The 8,999-nt window shown below is 38.6% G+C and overlaps 1 protein-coding gene across 1 annotated transcript in view; it reads left to right on the top strand.

Annotated features, from left to right (window-relative positions):
* The window catches only part of LOC114069626 (centrosomal protein of 128 kDa-like), a 101,328-nt gene extending 97,044 nt beyond the window's left edge, over window positions 1-4,284 (top strand). Inside the window, exon 7 of the mRNA XM_027906548.1 lies at window positions 4,077-4,284. The gene's annotated coding sequence lies outside the window, so the exon portion shown is untranslated. The remainder of the gene's footprint in view (window positions 1-4,076) is intronic.
* The last annotated feature ends 4,715 nt before the right edge of the window (window positions 4,285-8,999 follow it).

Genomic DNA, 8,999 nt, shown 5'->3' with positions numbered 1-8,999 from the left:
TAAAATTTCACAACATACCTGTGGAACAAGTTTTGCAATGTGCAAATAACACAGATTCTCCATTACCAGGAAGAAGAAAAAAAAAAGTCTTTCAGCACACACAATACAAATTCTACAACGTACATGAAAAACAAGTTCCACCATATGTTTGAAGAATAAATATAGTATCTTAATATTCACTAAACCTGAGGTGACCCATTGTCTCATGTTGAATCAGTATTTGGTTTTTGTGGTCTTTTGTTGCCTCAGGGTTTCATTATGAAGGTGAATTAATGTGAGAACTGGTCTCTTAAATGAATTGTTACATCTCTGAGCTGAAACGCCATGATCAATCTACTACTACCTGACTTTTACTGGCCCCATAAATTGGCCTCTAACAGATTCATGAAAGCTTCTGAAAAGCAGAAATGCAAACAGAAAGGAATGTAACCACCTGAAACATAGATACAAATACCCTGTGCTATGCATGTGAATAGCTAGCTTCCAACAAGAGAACGAGTCAAAATGCACCATAAATGTTTACCAAGAAAATGATGTAATGAATACCACATATGGGTTTACCCTGTGTACTTTTAGGCACCCAAATGAGACTTGTTAGAGTATCTTTAACCTTTGTTCTCTACAGGCAGGATAGTGGATTATTGCACCATCTATGTTCACATAATAGTGCCAGGATGGTGCACTATGTGGATTAGTGCACCATCCTGGAATATCAAACAGAACTGGTAGCTATGATGCACAGAATGTAACATTCCCTTCAGATAGCCCTGAACTTCTGTCTTCTATCTGTAGATACTGGTTTTTCAGAAAATACATGGAGATCTGCTTCAGAGAGCTGTAATCTGTGCTTGGTTTCAGCTGTAAAAAGTAAATAGATTACAGAAGTTACGGAGTCGGGGGGGTGGGGAGGGAAGGACAGACAGGCAGGCAGTGGCATAGTATTGGAAGGTGTTTCTTCAAGGAGACCAGATAAAATATCACTAGAGCAATGGACAGGAGATAAAGTTTGAGGTGACCATGCCTAAATATAGAGAACTAGACCGAACTAAAACAAAACAAAACAAAAACAAAACAAAACAAAACAAAAAATTTAAACATAGCTATATATAATAGAAGTATCCACAATTTTATAATACTGTCTAAAGAACAGGGGGTACATAAAGGAATTGAAACTGCTAGTATCCGTCACATTGGAAAGATACATCTCTTCTTTGTTAGTCTCCTGGTTCTGACCAGGACAGGGTTAATTTTTGTAGTAGCCAGAAGTGACATGACTAAGATTCTGAGGTTATTCTTCACCACCTTATGTCATGTGCAGAGGGCGGTGTGGAAAGCGTCTGTTCTAGTCAGGTAGGGTGGCAGAGGAGTTGGGGTATTCTTGGTTTCCACATGGTAAGCACTCGTGGTAATTGTTTGCCTTTCTTGTACACTCTGTTATTACTATTGTTGCTGTTACTGTTTGTTTTCTATCTCATTGCTGTTCCCAGTAAGTTGTTCTTATCTCAACCCGTGGTTTTACCTTTAGTGCCCCCAATTCTGCTCTCCAGCCTGCCACAGAGGAAGGGAGAAAGGGAAGGGGGAAGTGGGCAAGCAACACACGGTTTGAAGTGTTTCCGTGGGAACATTAAATCAGGGAATACTGTTCCTAAACCATAACAATTAGTCATTCCTTTTTGAATTTTTTTGAAGTATTTGACCTTGCAGCTATGGAGGCACATGAAGGTTGCTGTAGCCATAGGAACCTCTGGTCACAAGGAAGTGTGCAAAAACTCAACCTCAAGAAAGAAAACGTGTATTTCTTTGCTCTTAACTGAAGCAAAAAGCAGTGATGGAAAAGAAGAGTAGAAAGAGAAGGAAAGGCTAGTCAGAGAGATAAACAGAAAAGAAAATGATGGGAATAAAGATGCGGAGAAAGCAGAAACAAGTAAGATCTATCACTGCTAGTCAGTCAGTCAGGGGAGTGTCACAACATGAAGAACTAGATTTTTGTTTAGGAAGAAGGGTACAAGTAGAGAAATATCCAGTTTCTCTGCAGCTGTGAGAAGGGGCATCTAGATTTTTCTATCTCAAGCAGTTTCCCTGTGACAAAATATTTGGCCACATATTGTGTTATAGTGGAGTTCACAAGCCCATGGGGTATCCAGGTGAGCAGGCCTGTACCTTAGGCTATAACAGCTCTGTACCCCAACAATATTGCCACTGAACTGATGTGCTGCTGTTAGTTACAATGATGATAATACTCCAGTGCCTACTGGAAAACCTCAAGATTAGGCCAGAGAGTATAAATGCCTATTATGTATACAATCCCTATTATCTATACAACTTCACTTTGGAAAATGTTGATAATTTATTAAAGAATTACAGGCTTTGTTCTTTTCAGATTTCTGTGAGATCTTGTCTGAGTACTTCCGAGAGCCAATGGAAAGTTATTGTGTGTATATTATCTTTTCAGTGATGCTTATTGGTGAAGTAATTTGAGAACCTTGTAGTGAATGAATACTTCTGATATGCAATTAGGAACCAGAATCTTGTACCTTATTCCTGCCACATCTTTCAGTTTTCCTTTGTGGCCTTGAAGTATACTCTCACATTTATTTCTTTGTTCCATTCAACAAAGGAGACTCATGTTTAAAGTAGGGCACCTACTTAAGTGTTTAGTTAGATTATGGGTTTTCAGAGGATTTCCTAATCTCTGGAAAAAAACTGATTAGTTGTTGAAGCATTAGGCCTTCAAATCTAGTTTTCCAAGAAATTCAGCCCTGAATGCTTGACTGGGCTGACTGAATCCTTTTATGATGGCCAGACCCAGGACTGGGCAGGGTATTGGCTTTTGAGTGCACATGAAAACTGGAGGAGGTGAGTGCTGAGTGAGTAAAATGAGATTTAGAAACAAACAAAAAAACCCAAAACAAAACCCAACAACAAAGAGACTGTTGAAAAGAAAGCATACTGCAGTTGCACCTTAAAACTTTCTTGGGACAGGCATGGAAGAGAAGATATTGTTTGCATCTGTCTTCTTATTCAGCTTTGTCAGACCAGCTTTCAAGACAAGAAAAACCAAAGCTGTGTGGTTACAGTCCATTTTGAGGTGCTGCAGTTGACCATGAAGCCTTGACTACGTTTGTGATGGTAATAGTTTCCCAAACTGTGCCATGGTAATAGTTTCCCAAACTGTTTCCATGCTATGCCATGTAAGGTAAAACACAAAGTTAACTTCAGTTGAATAATGTTTGGAGGAAGAGTCAATGATATGGTTAATTGGTAAATGCTAATTTTTTTTTTCACCCATCAGAAAAGCATCCATGTTTAATGTGATGAAATTTTTTTTAATCTGATTAGAAGACTTGAAAATTCAAGTGTTCCCATACTTGCCCTATGTCCTTGAAGACCTTTATGCATTACTTATACATTGCATAAAAACTAAAATTACTTTCCTGCTGGCTTGCACATACTTTGGTTAATTTTAGCCAGTGGTTGCATTTCTCATAACCTAGTCCCTCGAAATATCTTCTTTTCAGAGTTTGCCAAATGGCTTACTAGAAATGTTAGCTCTTACAAATCTCACCTCACTTTGTTCTGACTAAGCCCTCCTGACGTGCCATCTGTTCCACAGAGCATTCCTGCTGCAGCCATCACATGCCACTGTGCTTGCTCTGTACTGACTGAACTGCATTGTACACACATATGACTCTTTTTATAAGGGAAAGTTTCTATTCTGTTCTGTATATTTTTTCCTTGGCTGCTAATAACTTACGGTACTCCAAAAATGACAGAAAAGCTCATAATCATCTTGAGTAGAAGAGGAGATCAGCAAAGGAAAAAAGTGAATTATATAGCATTTCTCTGAATGTTGATATAAACCGAAATGATGGTATGAAATAAGTCAATAAATCATCTTGTAGTGCATTTCAAACACTTTTGTTTGCTATTGTGAGTAAGCATGCTTGCTGACATGGGTCAGACCTGGGATAACATGAACTGATATGTCCAAGTGCTTTGTAAGCTTAACCTGTTATATCCTCCTTCACCTCTAACACCCTTTTCCCCCAAGTCACCACCTTTTAATTCCCTCCTAACATTGTGTTCATGGAAATACTGGAACAAAGATTATAGAGCTCTGAAATTTCAGTCAAGAAGAAACTTTGCCAGTATTTTTTACCTGGAAAAAATAATTTTGAAAAATAAAAGATAAGAAATAGTCTGTGTTTTAATCTAGAATTGCGCAAATTAATTGGCCAGTCTGGGGCGTAGTTATTTGGCATAGCATGCTGGTTTGGGAGCTGTTTCCAGGTACAGCATGGAGCAAATCAAGCCCTTTCTTGTTTCTGGGAGTTCCCTGTCCTTGCCATGGAATTGCATTAAGCAGTCAGAATGCTGTGGTCAGTGGCATAATTGGGTTTGGTCCCGGAAATGATTGGAATTCAGCCAAAGCCTCTGAGGGAAAGAGAAAAGGCTCTGTAAACAGTTGTAATTGGGTCTGACTGAAAAAAAAAATCATTAATGGTGCTGTGACTTTTAAATTGCTAAAGGTGTTCTTATACTATAATTCTGCTCCCAAATGTCTGCATTTTCCTCCTCTTGTTACCCCTATGTCTATATGGAAGATAAAGTTCCTTTCAATTCCATATTGAAGAGACACATATATATATGTCTCTTTCTTCCTATACTTTTTTATCTCCTCTCTGTAGTATGAGAGGCAGCAATGCTGCCAGAAGGCAGAAGTTTTAAATATTTCTACTGCCCTGTGGGTCAGCTCCCCCCTATATAACAGGAGAACCATTGCAACTCCTCACTCCAACCATCACCCATCCTCATTGTGGTTGTATGTAACTCTGCTGATAACCAGGTTATATATCAGATATGCTGCCTGAACATTCTGAAAATACCTGAATTGTTCTCTGTGGAACATATATGACAAACATAGCTGCAGAGGAAGGCAAGATATCCAAAGAAATCAATCATGTCAGATACCTCTGTTGAGAAAGAAATAATTGGGAGACAGGAAGAACAGCTGGCTAGATGGGAAAACAGCTAACAGGGAATAAAACTGCAGCATTTTGGTAAGAGAAGTAAAAAATGTTTTGTGTATATCTGTATGCCTTAAAGAAATTCTTGATGTATGAGGAAACAGAATGAGCAGGACTCATAGTTTTTCACTCTCTTGCTCAAGAGAGTAAAAATAAGTGCTTGGAGCCAGGATGGTGCTAGGCCATCCTACAGCTGAGCCTGTGCACCATTAGGCAGGGTGACCCATTTGCATCTCTGTTTTTCTCCAGTTGTTACGTAGGGTAGTGATATTTGCCATATTTTCATCTTTTTATCCCAATGGATGGCAGCTACAGTAACAGGGAATGACTTGCTTGAAATGCCTTTTTTTTTGTCAGATGAAGCCTACAGTGGGAGAGAGTGAAAAAAGAGGCATGAAGAATGACCTGCATGCCTGAAAACTTGGCTGCTAGTTAATCTGATAAAATATATTGACTTTGTCTACAGACTTTGTTCTAGATAGAAATAAACAAGAGTCATGGTCTAAAATCTAAGGTGAAGACAGAGTTTTCTTCATATGAAATACTGGCAAAACTAAAGTGCAAGAACCAGAGTGCAGCCCTACCCTACCTGAGTTGACTTACATCCAGTAGCAAAGGCACTCCAGAAAGGGGCTCTACTGATATGATTTAACTAAAAAAACCTTGTGTTAGACGTGATGTGTAATATATCTAATGATCTTTATGTTGGATATTCTCCCCATGGGCAGGGACCTAGACACAGAAGACAGCTGTATTTTTCAGAAGTCAAGATTATTGATCAGCTTTCACACAATCTGTATGAATTAAAACTGACCCTGTTTTTTAACTATTGAAGAAATACAGGAATCACTGGAGCTGGGGAATTACTGAAGTAATGTAATACGTTTGAAGCCAGACCTATCCATATTTAGGAGGAAAAATGCACTGGAAGCAATGCAACCTGAGAATTATTTTCTCTATAGCTTCAACTTGAGTTCTCACTCCAAATTTAGTTATAGGCTTGTCTAAGTTTCCAGGTATCTCCTTGACCTCATCACACAGCTTCTGAATGTGTAAGAATGCTTGGGAATCTTCATGATGCCTGTGAGGCAGGAAAAGTATTCTTGTTTTACTTTTGTTTTAAGAAGGAAAAGAGAGATATGTGAAGAGAATTGCCAAAGGGCATGCAAATATCTATGCCAGAGCCAGGAAACAGGTTCAAGTGCACCAGCCCAATGCCTGAACCAGCAGATTTTTTTCAGTTCTATCTATTTATGCATTACATAAATAGGTAGATGAGTACTGTAAATATTTCTTACTCTGTATTTGCTCAAAGCATGGGTGTTTTACATAATTGCTGTGACATTACTGGAGCAGTCCTGAGTCAAACACACATCAACTTCATGTCCTGGAAGGCTGTTTCAGTGCTGTAAGATGTACAGAGAAGTGGCTCTAATATCATCTGTCTTCTTGGCCCTGATTCAGGGTCAAGAGGATATTTCCAGTGGTTGCTTTTTCAACAAAGAATGTTCTGAAACCCCAGGCTGTGTGAACTGAGCAAATGCTCAGAGTACACACTTCTATAAGAAGCTTGTTTGCCTACTAAGCAATTCCCAGCAATGTCTTTGGCTGCAAGCTATTGTTATTTGTTTGTACTAGGCAATGCCTAGAGGCTCCAGTCATGGATCAGGGCCCCATTGTGCTAGGTATTGTAGAGACACAACAAAAAGGTCTTTGTCATACTCTTAAGTCAAATCTGAGGTGAGTCTGGGAAAAGAACTTTTCCAAATCCAAAGTTCTAGGGCCAACTTCTAATCAGTTTACTGCTCTCTCCAGACTTTGGGTTTATTCTTGGTTTTCTCATCTGTATTGTTTATTCAACACAGATAATAAGTGAACTCTGAAAACAGAGTGGGAAATGGGGAAAACTGATATAGTTACTTATATTTGCCACTGACCTTTTAAACAAATAGCCAGCCAGTGATAGACAGAGGTGCCTTGGGAACTTTGTTGCCATCTTTGGGTTGCTTCATCTCTCTCAGTGCTTTGTTGTGGTGACTAAAGTGTATCCTGAGGCAGAAATGACTCTTGACAGAAAACCACTTTTTTCTGTCCATATTTAAGATGTATTTCATTTGCTTCATGCATCTGCCATTGCTGGGGGTATCCACATGACAACAAGATTTTTGCTCCTCAGGCATTCACCAGCTGCTGGCACTTGAAGTCACATTCCTTTCTGTATCACATCACATTTAGTTGCTGTGGATACTCTAGTGATGCCAAAAACAAAGGATTAGGATTTGTCGTAGTCCTTCCTCTTCTAGAACAAAAGGTTCTGCTTCTGAATGTCCTATCTGCAGTACAGGCAAGTGGAGCAGTTAGGGTCACTAAGGAGGGATAGTACTGAAGCTCCACAAAACCTGCCACCCTACACATGTGGCAAGTAGATTCTTATCTTCCCAGAGGACTTTGGGTGAATGAAATAGGGAAATAAACTTGTAGTGAAACTACTAAAGTGCAAATACCTACAAAGTCATGTCAGATCCCACCCACCACACGCTGCCTTCCCCCCATTTCTGCATCTTACTAGTAAATACTCCACCATTGCTTCAGTATTTTGGCTTCTCACCTTTCCTGGATGTCCTCTTTACCTCTACTCTCAAACTTAGAACAAGAATAAACTCTTCTAGGTTTTGGAGATACTGCTGATGCCACATGGGATAATTGAAGCTACAATCACAGAAAACAGGTCTGGAAAGTCCCTTTTCATCCGCTGGGAAATCTCTGTGTAATGCAAGAAGAAGATGGTCTGAGCCTGTAGCTTAGATCTTTCTGACCCTCCAAAACAGCTCTGTAGGAAGTGACTCTATTTCAAAACTCACATTCAGCTAACAAAAGGAAAAAACTGTAATATTTCTGACAAAATAATAGTATTAAAGATCATGTTTATTTTCAGAATAATTCAGCATTTAATACTTATAAATGTTAGCTGTTTTGATCTATATGCTGATTAATAAAACATCTTTATAACTAATTTTTTAATTTTAAAAAAAATATTCTTATACTCAAAATAAAAATGAAGTTAATAGATTTAGCCACTATTGGTCGGCTTGTTTCATTATCCTTTTCTGCCATGGATTTTAAACTTGAGAGAACAAACATTTATCAGCTAAAACAAAGCCTTTTTTTCAGTTTCCATTTCTGTCTTCTGAGATGCATTCCAGAATTTCAAAGAAACCACAATAAAGCTTTAATTTGCTATTTATATGCTCATAAGTTATTTTCATTCATATATCTATAACCAGACAAACATTCTGAAAATTCACATAGAAGTATAATCACTTTGTTCTTCTTTTGGGATACTGACTCATAAATAAATAGATGCAGCTGAAAGACAAAAATGTGGCATTGAGACTGTACTGCTGCAGTAAGGGGAAAAAAAGATGGAAACAGAAGTTCTAAGGTCAGCAAAGCAGATTGGAATAGGAACTCCAAAAATCAGGTTAATGTCCTGTGCATCCATGGATATCCTGTACCAACCATGTCAGCTACAGCTAGTGTTCTATATTTTGGCTTCAAAATGGGAATAAATATTTTCCTGTGTCAGAGGCTTTTGCGGGGAATAATACCTATTAGTGACTGTATCAAGAGAAACAAGAGGCTTAATTAGCCTCTCACTAGAGAACTGATACCTTCCTTAAAGCTAGAGAGGAGAGGTACTGAAGGCAGCCAAAATTCAACCCTTTGCTGTTTATTTAATGAGTTAGCTCACAGTTGGTATTTGTTATGAATTGCGCAGTTAAAGAATTTACTTTAAAAATGCCTTTTTGTTGAGTCTTGAATGTCTTGTCCAAAATGTCTCAGTTTTAACAAACTTTCAGAGAATTTGAGCCTGACCTGGATTATGAACCTAGCCAGATGTAACACTGCCAGGCAGCATCTGCAGCTCTGGGTTAGGTAGCTGCAGGAACATTTCCAGGGTAGGGCTGTGCA

Source organism: Empidonax traillii, unplaced genomic scaffold, assembly GCF_003031625.1.
Source record: "Empidonax traillii isolate 1590-97213 ecotype Southwest subspecies unplaced genomic scaffold, ASM303162v1 scaffold1319:size131266, whole genome shotgun sequence".
NCBI lineage: Eukaryota > Metazoa > Chordata > Aves > Passeriformes > Tyrannidae > Empidonax > Empidonax traillii.
The sequence above is the reverse complement of the archived record's forward strand: the minus strand, read 5'-3'. Positions and strand labels throughout refer to the sequence as shown.